This window comes from Saccopteryx bilineata, chromosome 1, assembly GCF_036850765.1.
Source record: "Saccopteryx bilineata isolate mSacBil1 chromosome 1, mSacBil1_pri_phased_curated, whole genome shotgun sequence".
Classification (NCBI taxonomy): Eukaryota; Metazoa; Chordata; class Mammalia; order Chiroptera; family Emballonuridae; genus Saccopteryx; species Saccopteryx bilineata.
In genome coordinates, this window is record NC_089490.1 from 232813966 (window position 1) to 232826826 (window position 12861).

Below are 12861 nucleotides of genomic sequence, written 5' to 3' on the forward strand. Positions count from 1 at the left end.
CAGTCCTATATCCCCCATCCAAACATATCCTGTGGGTCAAGTCAAAGGTAAAGACCTAAATATATTTACCATATTTCCCCAAGAAAAAGATGACCATTTGGGGTCTAAAAACTGGGTGCATCTTATACAGTGGTTGTAGTGGGGTTTTTTTGTTTGTTTGTTTGTTTTTTGCATTTCCCACTTTTTAGTGCAGATAAGGAGTTGTATGAATTTCATGATGAATAAACTTAGGTTCAATAACTTTATGTAATACAATTCTTTTTTCAAATTTCAAGCCCCCAAATTAAGGTGTGTCTTATACATGGGAGCGTCTTATATACAAGGAAATACTGTACTGTTTTAGGGTTTTGCCACTAGCTGTCCTGATTGCCCCCTATGAATGATGAGATTATGGTCACCAATACCATAAATGACATTAGACAAATGGCTTTCAGGCAAGACTTGACCACCATTGCTTTCTACAGCATAGAAAGGTGGAGGGCTTTTTTCCCACTTAAATGTATGGAGAAGCAATTTTCTAACTGAAAGTGACTGACTATATCATTTATGTGAAAAGTGTCAGCCTGGGGAGGATTTTCCATTCACTGAGCCACTTACTGGAATTTGGTCCTTAGGGGAAACAACTCTCCTTCTGAAATGTTTGGAGTAATGTGTACCATTCCACCTGTCCCCAGCCTGGAACTGAGGGTGAAGGTTCGGCATGTCACTCGTAGTGTTGCTGGCCAGCCTCTTGCAATGTGTGGAGGTCTTCTTTGGAGGGGAGGCCTATCTGTTAGCTAAAGAAGCCCTTTAACAGGGACCCTGTCCTGTGCAGTTAGGAAAATCAGAGGGGGATTTATAAAGCTGTTCAAAAGAATGCCCCCTAGCCACTGGCTTCTGAGACCTATACACACGCTTGGAAGTTCAGCATCGTTCCCAGACTCCACGTGATCTTTCATGGGTTTGGCTTTGTGGAAGTGGCCATGGGATGTGGAGCTGTGGTTCCCACAGGCATGCTGCACTGGGGGACTGAGCGAGGAGCCTCCCTTCTCCCTCTTTGGGGAAGCCATTGCCACAATAAGGAATGATTGTTACTTACTCTGGTGCTTCATGCGAAGTTATTCTAGAGCAGGGGTCTCAAACTCAACTTAGCATGTGGGCCGCAGAGCAAGATCACAGCCGTTCGGCGGGCCGCACTAGGTCTACAAAAGGCAACTGTTACTCAACACTTTTCTTACTGCAGTTGAAAACAAAAAAAATCAGTACAACAAGCACAATCGTACATGCAGTTTACTCAGTGTCACAAAACGACCAGAAACTGTAGTTCGCATCACAACTGCTGTTAACTAAGCTAATATCTAGCTAGGATGCTAGAGAAATGAAAAATACAAGTAGGCCCCTAGGTTTACTTAATTTTATCCAAAATATTTTGAACTTCGTGGATTAGTCTGCGGGCCGCACAAAATTGTTCGGCGGGGCCCGCGGGCCATGAGTTTGAGACCCCTGTTCTAGAGTATATTATTTAATAAAGAATATTCAGAAACAGGCAAATAAAAAAATGCCATCCACGTCACAGATGAGAAGGCTACGTATATGTATTAATGGAATTGATTCACAGGTTTATGAACCCAAATTTCTCCTGGGACTCTCTGCACACCCGCATGCACGTAGACCCCTCTCGAATGGATGGGAATGCTGATTAGTCACCCCCTGGAGCGCAGAATCATGCAAATAATTCTCATGAGCTCATCAATAAGGGATTCTTTTCTGTAGCAGAGAGTCTAGAAAAACATCGAGAGGGGGCTGCTCAGCGACTGTCAGCTATGCTGGTCGGTCCTGCTTTTGCTGAACAGACAAACATTTTTAGAGACACCTGGGCCATCCTCGCTCCACAAAGAAACTTTGTAAATGTTCCCTCTAGTCAGCACTTTCCCATTATAGCGATGGTTAAAATTATCAGGTGTCCTCCCAAAACAGATGTTTGTTGCTGCCAAAACCTTGTATAAAAAGCACCCATCTCGAAGATGTTTAGAGAATCCAATACTTGCGACAGAGACCGATGTACCCCGGTTTGTAAAGATTTTGCCCAGTAACACGTTTATGTTTAGGGAGCAATTTTGCATGGAGTTGGTGCCAGCCAATGCGAGCAGATTGCTCTCTAAGTGTAATGTAGTTTTAGCTTGGGGATTAGGAGGGTTTCGAGTGAGTGTAAGAATTTATTTAGAGCTCTCCATTCTTCCGGGTGTGTGTGTGTGTGTGTATGTGTGTGTGTGTGTGTGTGTGTGACACATTATATATATATATATATATATATATATATATATATATATATATATATACATACACAGAGAAGATTATATGCCTGGCAGAGGCTCAGAGAAACCTGGACTTAGCCCTTGTTTCTTTTGTTTCAGAAAACAAAGCCGGAGAGTTGCTGGGATCCTACACGTGGGAAGCTCTAACTGTAGTCATACCCTTCGGTTATTTATAGCACATACCTGCCTCCACCTACCCCCCTTCTGAGCCCTCAGCCCCTCCCCCCAGCACCATGGCCCTATATTTAGATCTGAAGCATCATCTTCGGATGCGGTGTGAACCACAGCAAGGCTGTACCCCTGAGAAATGTGGCAGGATATGGAGTTATTTTGCCCTAATGGAGGAGATAGCCATTTACCTCCTAGGGGATACGGCTTTGTTCTCTGGAATAAACCCAATTAGCAGGCGGGATCTCTTGGATGTCATTTTATAGAAGGATGCATATTTGGAATCCTGTGTTTATTTCAAAATGTACTGCTCTACCAACTTTTTGGGATGGAGTCTTAAAATATGTATATATGTACACACACACACACGTACACACCCACAGATATTCCCTAGAGAGCAATTTTTTTTATTCATATTTGGGTAAAATGGAAATTCTAGGTAACCAACAACAAATTTTTTCACCTAGAAAGATCTATGGCATCTGACTTTTGAAAGAAAAAATAAATATTTGAAGCCATATCAAGAAATTACCCAAAAGAAAATATAAGCAGTGCCAGCATCTGCTACTGTTTTAATAATAACTAATGATGTGCTGAACATGAGTCTAGTATTATCTCATTTCATCCCCATGTTCCCTAGTAGGTTTGCAGGAGCGTTCCTATTCTACAGATGGGGAAGCTGAGACTTTGATCATTGGCTCATTCAGGGTCTCTGAGCTAGACAGGTTTCCAACTGAGGTGGTCTGAGTCCTGGGCCATATCTTTTAACTATTCTCACAGTCTCCCTTAGGGACAGTTCTCTGATGGTTCATGTTGTCTTGTGTGCGTGAAGATAAGAACCGGTGATGACTGATTGTGACCTACGCTTTTGCAGGTGACTGAAAAGACCAGAACATGTGATGCTGCCCTTTATATGGGCGAAGTCCTTATTGTTCGTTAACTCTAGGTCTTGGCTCACAAATATCAGAAAGAGCCTCTTTGTCTGTTGCTGATTGTGGAGCGGAATTCTCCACAGCAGTTTTTTTGCTCCTGTAAGCCAGTCGTGTGGCTGAAAAGAGTAAGTTTGGAAGCCATAGGCTGAGTATAAGAAAGGTGTTCTGCTAGCTACTTTTCCGTTTCATTAGGATAATTTCTTTCTTTCCCTCTTCTCCTAAAGGTACTTTCTAAAACCACAAACTCTGCAGAAATTGCCCTTGTCACCCTCTGATTGCATCTCCGTCTGGGAGCAGTGCTCAGATGATCAGACAACTCTCACTTGGGCAGGAATGAGGAAGGCCCATCCCAGGGGCTTTGTTTATGGGTGGGGGGGAAGCAAACAGAGGGAGATAAGTTGTCAGGTCTGCTGTTAGCCTAGCACACCACAGTGCCCATTGAGGACAAATAACTTTTGCCTTGTTTCTTTTCAGATCTAGAAGTATTTCTTTTCTCTTAGAAAATACCCAATTTTTTTAAAATTTTTATTTATTTATTTTTTTACAGAGACAGAGAGTGAGTCAGAGAGAGGGATAGACAGGGACAGACAGACAGAAACAGAGAGAGATGAGAAGCATCAATCATTAGTTTTTCATTGCACATTGCAACACCTTAGTTGTTCATTGATTGTTTTCTCACATGTGCCTTGACCGTGGGCCTTCAGCAGACCGAGAAACCCCTTGCTGGAGCCAGTGACCTTGAGTTCAAGCTGGTGGGCTTTTCCTCAAACCAGATGAGCCCGCGCTCAAGCTGGCGAGCTCGGGGTCTCAAACCTGGGTCCTCTGCATCCCAGTCCGATGCTCTATCCACTGCGCCACCACCTGGTCAGGCGAAAATACCCAACTTTCACCTGCATGTTTTCTACCTAGCGAAAAGCAGTCCTGTGCTGGTTGCATTCAAGAACTTCCGTTTCATCATTCTCTTCTTCTCCAAGTGGCATTGGCTGCCGCTAAGGCATCGCAGACCCGACGTCAAAGTTTCACATTTAGAAAGCACCCTTTTTAAAGGAGGGTGACAAAACTCCTGGCACTGTAGAGAAAGGCTTTCTCTGAAGGAAGGAGGAGAAAAAGATGGAAATAATGACTTCATCAGGCTGAAATGGCCGAGGCAGCGAAGCGCTCAGCCTTCAACACACGGCAAATGGAAAGAGAGCACCCATTACTGTCAAGACGCGCAGACACCGCCCGGCTAATCGCTTGGTCATGCTTGGGAGACACTGAGTCATCACAGGTCCTGACATGGTGAGAGCAGGGTGCCAGGGTTTTGTTGTCAGAAGAAATAGTTGATCTAACATCCATAACCAGCAGCACTCCCTTCCCCAACCCTCATCCTCAGATGACAAACCTTGGGTGGAAAAATGTGTGTGTGTGTGTGTGTATGTGTGTGTGTGTTTAACTCTTTAGATGCAACCCAGTTGGAAATCATCTGAGAGGCAAAAATATATTGCTGATTACCTGAACCAAGAGACCCACTTTTATTTATTTCCATAATTTGTTCTTTTTTATATGTGTTGATGGGCTGTCTTAAATATCAAAGAATAAAAGCTAACATTCCTGCAAGAGTTGCTCTGCTCCAAGTGACGCTTTGACTTGTCTATGTGTGTTACCTCATTGGCACCCCATGACAGTCCCCAGAAATAGAATACCATGGTTTGTCTCTCCATTTTATAGATGATGAGTGGCCCGCCCGAGGTCATGTGGCCAATGACCAGGAGAAGCAGACTTGAGGTGGTCTGACACCGAAACTTGTCTTGTTCACCACTGTGACTTGTATGAGATTATGTCCTTTGAGAAATCCATTGAAACCCAAGGAAAAATTATTATAGTTGACAAGACAAAATAGTGTTTCTTTCTTTCAAAATTTATTTTCTTGAGTATTTTGCTTATGGTAGAGGGGAAAGACAGACAAGCGCATGACTCCAACTCAGTGTCATTCCCGCTGCATTGGAAAGATGCTCAGGGCCCACAGGTGTGTGGAGGGAAAGGCATTCCTCTCTCTGGTGCCAGCGTTCATGTGCACTGCTGTGTACTATTGACTAGAGTGTGTCTGGCTATTTTTAGTAGGTACTCAATAAATAATATAACCAGGAAAGGATGTGAAGGGATTGCATATCAGAGCTGAGATTTTATGGACACGTAGTGGTTTCCCTGAGGAGAAAGTGGTAAAGCCCATTCCAAAGTGAGAGAAGAGAATGTAGGGAAACAATAGGAAACCACTTGCCATGTTTTGGCAACTACACGGGTCCTATGTGGCCAGAGCATGAAATGGAAGATGACATGGAAACAAGAGCAGGAGCTGAGAACTGTCAGTGACCAGGCAGATTTATCCTGAACTCCGTGTCCTGTGCAGTGCCATGTGGGTCTGTCTGGAGGAGTTACGGTATCATTGAAGTAACGTGAGACTATGGGGTTTGGTCCGGTTGAAGTTAGGGAAGCAACGCTGTGGGCAATAAACTGAAGGGATGCAGGGAGTGATGAAGACTAGAGTCTGTTGTGGTGGTCCCAGATGAGACTCTGTGGGGATGCACTGGTATAGGGCCTATAGAGTTGGAGAGGTGGGATTGACTTAAGAAATATTTCTGGGCCCTGGCTGGTTGACTCTGTGGTAGAACTTTGGCCCAGTATGTGGATGTCCTAGGTTTGATTTCTGGTCAGGGCACACAGGAGAAGCAACCTTCTGCTTCTCCACCCCTCCCCCTTCCCTTCTCTCTCTCTCTCTCTCTCTCTCTTTTTCTCTCTCTCTTTTCCTTCCATAGCCATGGCTTGATTGGTTCAAACAAGTTGGTGCCCGGTGCTGAGCATGGCTCCATGGCCTCATCTCAGGAGCTAAAATAACTTGGTTGGCGAGCAGGGCCCCAGATGGGCACAACACTGCATGGTAGGGGCCTTGCCACATAGATCTCGGTTGGCACACATGCTGCAGTCTATCTCTCTGTCTCCCCACCTCTCACTTAATAATTAAAAAAGAGAAGCAAAGAAAAATATTTGTGAATGCTGTTAAAATCAATAGTAGAAACTCACTGAATGAGTTTGCATAGTGTCTCACTGGTTAGTGTTTTTTTCTCCTACTATTATTAGGTTGCACTAGAACTTGACTCCTAAGGGCTTAACAGAAGGTCCACTGCCCTAGCAGGAGGCAGAGGAAATGTGCTAATCTAGAGGAGGGCAAAGAAAGTTTCTCCTAAAAAAAATGTAAGTCTGTGATGAAGCAAATATATATAATTTCTTGCTCTGGTACTATTTCCAGAATGTCTCCAAACAATGCAAGAAGCAGACATATAAATAAAAGAGATGACATCCCATTGCCTTTAACCCTTTTAGGACTATAAATGTAAGAAGTCCTGAGCATCGTGGAAGAAAGAAAATGGTTTCGTTGTGCTCTAGATGCTCCAGTCCCTAGAGTGTCCACCGTATTCATCTAATAAGGATTTGTGGGGCGGAGGGGGAGAAGAGCTCTAGGGTCCCTCAGTGCACTTGACTTAAGGCAGGGCACAGAATGAAATGTGCCTAAACACACTCTCCTATTATGAAAGTCACAAGAGGGATCGTAATAAGGAGGAGAGACCGATTCATTTGAGTACAGTCTACCATTCAAGCACAAAACAAAACACCGAGCTCATTACTGAAGAGTAATAAGCAGGAGTCTATGTGACAGTGAGGGTCCCACAAATAAAAATTGCTACCAATGTGGCCAATTGCCTGTCTTTGTGAAATGGGGAGACAAATGGCTAACTTTGTTCAATGAACCCGGAATTACGGGGTGTTTAATTCAGAGGCTTTTGCTTTAAAAAAGATATTGCTATGTAAATGTCAGACTGATGGAGACACTGGGTTATAAAGGTTATACCTGCTAAAGGTAAACTTAATAAACCAGCCAATGGCATTGTCATGGTTAAGAGGCTCACTCAGTAGTTTATACATTTGCAACCTCATGGAGTAGCTAGCATCTTAATCCTTTCCAACTTCTCTTTACTTTAAGCTGGGAGGGGTGGAGTGAATGGGGAAGGAAGGCATATGTGTATTGTAGACACACATACAAACACACATTTTGGGGAGCATTTTCTCCTTTGACCTACTGGGTTATACTTATGTAGTGTAAACTAAGTGTTACCATAGAGTTATTTAAGTGATTTATATTTTACATATTTATACATTTTCAATACCTAACAATTTCTTCATACTTTTCATATTACTATTGCCAATTTGGTTGGATACACATTTCCAAGTTGAATTGGATGTTTCTATTGGTTGGTGTTACAGAGGTTATGCACCGTACTTCAAAGTATGATTTCAGCCCTGGAAGACTTGCAGAGCAATGAACTTCCAGAAAGTCTACTGTGGAAAGCAAGCCTTTTTTTGCAATCTTTGTCATAGGGGAAGAGATTTGGGGAGTGAGGTTAAGGGGATTTTGTTTCAAGCATCTGTTCCTTGAAATGCAATATGTAAAGAGTCCTACAGGGAACCAGCATGTAGTAGGTGCTCAATGAATGTAGCTCTTTTCCACTGGTTTGCGAGACATCCTAATTATTCAGCACTTGCCTATATTTTTTTTTCATCTCTTTGATTAAGGATGACTTTGCAATCAAACAGATTAGATCTCAGACCTCTGTGTCTAGCGTCTCTTCTCAAGGCTTGAACGCAGAGCAGCAGTATACGTAAAAACTTGAGCGTGGAGAGAATGCTTTGGGCATCCTATGAACACCTTTACTATGAGCACTGTGTATTTCCTAAGTGTTTGAGACTCATTTATTTCTCTAGGTAAATCTCAGAGCCAGAATAAAGGGAAGACCCTACAAGATCATTCCCCACCAATTGGCAGGACAACTACATCATGATAAACAGTTTATGACTCCCCTCACCTGAGCTCAGCCCTTGCTCTTGGCTTACTCTGCTTTCTTGTTTGCTTTCTTTTGGACAGTGGCTTTAACCAAAAATTAAAAAGAAGCTGCTTCATTCTGTCTTTTCCTTTCTATATCTGTCCTTGATCTGACCAGTTTGTTGTATTAAAAAAGGGGTCTAAGAGTAGGGATTTTAAGAAGAATGCAAAACGGAGCTATGGTAGCTCCTTGGTTGATAAAGGCAATCTGATCTAATTTCTGAGTCCTCAATTGATGTTTGTTTTTATTAAAAATGTCTGTAAGGGTAACTGTTCTGAGTATATTATCCAAGATAATAACATCAACTAGCTTTGCTACAGAGTCAAAGAGAGTAACAAAAATGTATGTCCGCTGACTAAGAACGACACAAAACAAATTTATTAACTAAAACAAATAGCCTTGGTGGTTTAAGCCTACATCAAATGATGTTCACATCTTGTCCACAGTTCTTATTTTTGGACAGGGCGGGGGGGCAGAATTTATAAATTACTTTTTAAAGTATGTTTGTAGCCTGCTGAGCACATTCTGAATTTAAAAAATGAAGGGTAACCCAGAAACTGCCCTCCCCGACCTCTGAGGGGAGAGAAGAGAGAATGGGAGGTGGGGGGTGGGGAGGGGCAGAACCCTGTGTACTTCTTCCAAGGAAAGTAATTGAAAATGCTAATTCTGTGCCCACAGACTACAACTTTGAAGGACAGGTCCTTGTCATTGGACTCCTCTAGAAACAGCAGAGCAGAAATAAAAATAGATCATTGACCAAAAATATCCCTTTCCAACTGAGAAGTTTTAAAGTGTTGCGGCCTGTTTGTTTTGTCTTTTTTCTACTTAAAAAATTATAAACCAGCCTTTTTATTCTTTACCTTGAAAGCATCAGAGACGAATGGATATGGGATGGAGCAACACAAATAGTGTGTGTTTCAGTGTAAGAAATGTGGAGACATTTTTATTGCTATTTTTTACCCCCTTTGGAAAATAATCAGCTGCAAGGGTCAAGCTCAGGTTATTGTCAAATCAGGAATTTCAGAGGCTCAAGTCAATTAGTGGTTTTTGGAAAGATGAACATTGTTAGATGTTACCTACTTTTTTCTTGACATAAACAGACTTTATTGATAATGGTTGCAATTATGATATTAGTCCCTTACTTCTTTAATAGTCATCTCGGAGTCCCATCAGGATTTTAGAGTGATTTGTGGTATTTCTAGCCAGTGAGGTGGGGACAGTTATAGCAACAGAGTTTTGGAATGTGCCCTGATCATATAGTACATTAAAAACTAGACATATGCTTACTGGTTTGTGGGGATCAAAAATATTGTTAGAATAAAGGGCTAGATTTGGAATCAATCCCTTCCTTCCTCCCTCCCTCCCTCCCTCCCTCCCTCCCTCCCTCCCTCCCTTCCTTCCTTCCTTCCTTCCTTCCTTCCTTCCTTCCTTCCTTCCTTCCTTCCTTCCTTCCTTTTCTTCCTCCTTTTATTCTTTAACATACACGTACTGATCTAGCACTGTTCTGAGCACACATCAGTGAACCCGTGAGCCTCTGCCCATATAAAGCTTACATTCTAGTAAGAAAGTGACAGATAAAAAGGGATAATAAACAGTACATCAGATGATGGAACAAAACCGAGTGAGGGAAGGAGGATTAGTCACTTTAAATAGGGTGGGGTCAGGGAATACTCGACTGAAATGACATTTGCCAAAGACCAGAAGTTGAGGGAGGATTGTATGGATGGCTGGGGGTGGGGTGGGAAGATTCCAGGTCAGAGGACCAGCAGACTCCAAGGAAAGAAGGTGTTAGGTGTACCGAGGAAACTGAAGTCCGTGACAGACCCTAGAGTGAAAACCCACTATGGAGAGAACAGTGGGAGGCCCTGGCAGGGGACAAATGGGGACAGGGCTACATGTGTAAGGTCATTTAGGTCACTGTCACAGCTATGACTTGTCCTCTGAAGGAGAGGAAGTCATTCATAAGGTTTTAGGGAGAGGAGTGACACTGTCTAACTTACATTTGTGCAGGATGTTCCAGCAGCTGTTTAGAGAATAGACTGAGAGGAGAGGCAAGGGCAGAAGCAGAGGAACCCAGTAGAAGGCAACGGCCATAATCCAGGAGGAGGTGACAGCGGCGTGGACCCTGGAGGTACACATGGGGGTGGGGAGGTATAGATGGGGTCTCTTTGACGGCAGTGCCAACAGGATTTGGTGGCTATCTGGATGAGGCAGAAGAGAGGAGGAAGGAAACATTTGAACTGCTGCCTCTCATTCCCCCACGAGAACCTTAGTTCCTTACTCAGATGTCAACTCTAGCAATGGTACTGTCCTTTAAGCACTGAAAAGCCCTCATTTACATCATTTTAGATGAACTTATGTGGTCAGTATTCACTCATCTTTCAGACTCTGATCAAGTTTAGATAGCCAGTCAATGGCAGACCAGACACAAAACCCAGATTTCCTGCAGAATTGGTATCGTAATGATAATCTTCCTTATTTAGTGCTGGGACCATGACTTCTGCAGTTTCAGCTTTTCTGTTGTCTAAAAAAAAAGTCCTCTGAGAAGCTGAATCAAAGCAAGGTGCCTCAGATACTGTTGTTAGGAGTTACGATAGTGTGTGACCGTGTATTATCTTGTGCATTATCTTGTGCATATGAAGATAGAGGTGGTGACCTGTGATGTAGTACATTTAACCATGAACTCGGTGTCCCTTTTTCCTGGTGACTAGCAATGCATTTACCCAGTTTGGGTCACCACACCCTTATCTGGTGACTGTAATTTCTTAGCAGTTATGTGTGGCTTAGGGAATGCCTTTGGAATCACTGAAACAGAGCAAACCTAATTAACCCAACCAACAATTTAAAATATGCCTTTGGCCCTGGATAGTTGAGATGCCAACCAGCTGGCTGACCTATATAGTTGACGTCTTTTTATGGATGCAGGTAACACCTGGTGTTGTTTAAGCATATTGAGTGCTTTGGCGGTTGAAAAAGCCAACGGGCTACCCCTGGTTTTTAGTATGATAGATGGATTTACAATGAAGAGCAACTTCAACTATCAATTAATGGAAAATAATATAAATAGAAGGGGGGGAGCCCTACCAGTTGAGTCCATCAGAGGTAATAATATCTAAACACCTTAACCTCAAAATCATTAGTCTTGAATATTTCAATCAATATGGATTCTCTCAAAAATCAATTTGCTGCTACAAATATGATTGTTTAATAATTCAGAAGTTACTGGCCTTCAGGCTAGAGAGGGTGAGCATAGCTGAGGGAAAGAGGTATTCTTCACCTAGATAAGATTTCAATTAAAAGATGAGACTGTCTATAAAATACAGTTTAGTGGTAGACGTGACCATCTTCTAAGTGCCTGTGTTTTGTACTGTGCGTCCTACGGGGAAAAAGGCAATTTAGTTCCGTTCCACTGTTTACTTTCAGATCAAAGCTGTTTAGCTATTTCCCTAGTATCATACATATTTTATTAAAATCAACCACAGCAGATTTCAGTTTTACTTACTAGATTAAAAACAATAATTTTAAACAGCTCATGACTGGTGCCAAGTCACACGGGCATTCCTCTCTGAATTCTTGGAGAAAAAGGACATATGTCTCTCATACGGCATTTTGGTAACGGTTTTGTGCTTTCTTGGTTTTATATCAGAGGACGTGATGTTGTTTTGTCAATTTTACCTTCAGAGTGGCCCTTGCCCAATGCCATCACGTTAGGTCCCTTCAATCCCCAGGACTTGTAAATACTTTCTCACATGTCGCTTTCATGCTAAATCGGGTTCACAGAAAGGATGTTTGTGAGTCTGGCTTCAGGAGAACTCACCGCTATCCAGTTACATGACGTGGATGTATCAGTTACTAATGAGATCACAGGTCTCACTGTAGTTCCCTGCACCTGCTAGTCCCTTCCAGAGTCGAGACCAAGAACCTTTTAAGCTGCTAAGATGCGAGACTGGTCGGCATTTTATTTTCTTTTGTTCGTTCTCTAACAACCGTTCTTACAGCCACAGACTAAAATGTTCTACATTATTTTATAATAGATTAGAAAACTATGGGAATGGGGTGGCCAGGGTCACTGCTGTACACTCAGGAGAAGGTCTTGTCGCCTGAATGACTTGGGCCTGCCCTCATCCTGAGCCACACCCCCATGTAGGGCTGGGTGACCTTTCTGTCCATTTGCATAATCTTCCTTCCTTGGAGTTATTCTCCATGCCTGGGTCAAGAAATGGGGCTCATTAATAAACATTTATTGAGCACCAACAGGGTATTATGTTCCAAATATATTCCCTTCCCTGTAGGCTTGGAATCCACAATTTTGGCTCCCAGCAGTCACCTCTGCCCTGATTCTGAGAAGAGTAAGTTGTCTGAACAATTGAAAGGACATTCAAATATTTGTGAACTTCAAAGGGAGACAGTCCTTCATCGAAAAATGTCCTTTTCGCTGGTCAGAATGTGCAACTGTTCTCTTTGTCGAGTGAAGTCTACTGGACTCTTTTTGGGATGCAGATAAGCCATGATAAGGTTAAAAAGATTAAAACTCATAGATAATAATTAGGC

The 12861-nt window shown here is 42.6% G+C and overlaps 1 protein-coding gene across 12 annotated transcripts in view; it reads left to right on the forward strand.

The window, feature by feature from the left end:
- The window catches only part of ESRRG (estrogen related receptor gamma), a 563558-nt gene that overhangs the window by 138620 nt on the left and 412077 nt on the right, over positions 1-12861 (forward strand). For 4 of the 12 annotated variants that reach the window (XM_066238116.1, XM_066238125.1, XM_066238124.1 and 1 more), the window contains one exon: positions 10321-10441. The exons of the other annotated variants lie outside the window; for them this stretch is intronic. The gene's annotated coding sequence lies outside the window, so the exon portion shown is untranslated. The remainder of the gene's footprint in view (positions 1-10320; positions 10442-12861) is intronic. 12 annotated transcript variants of the gene reach the window in all.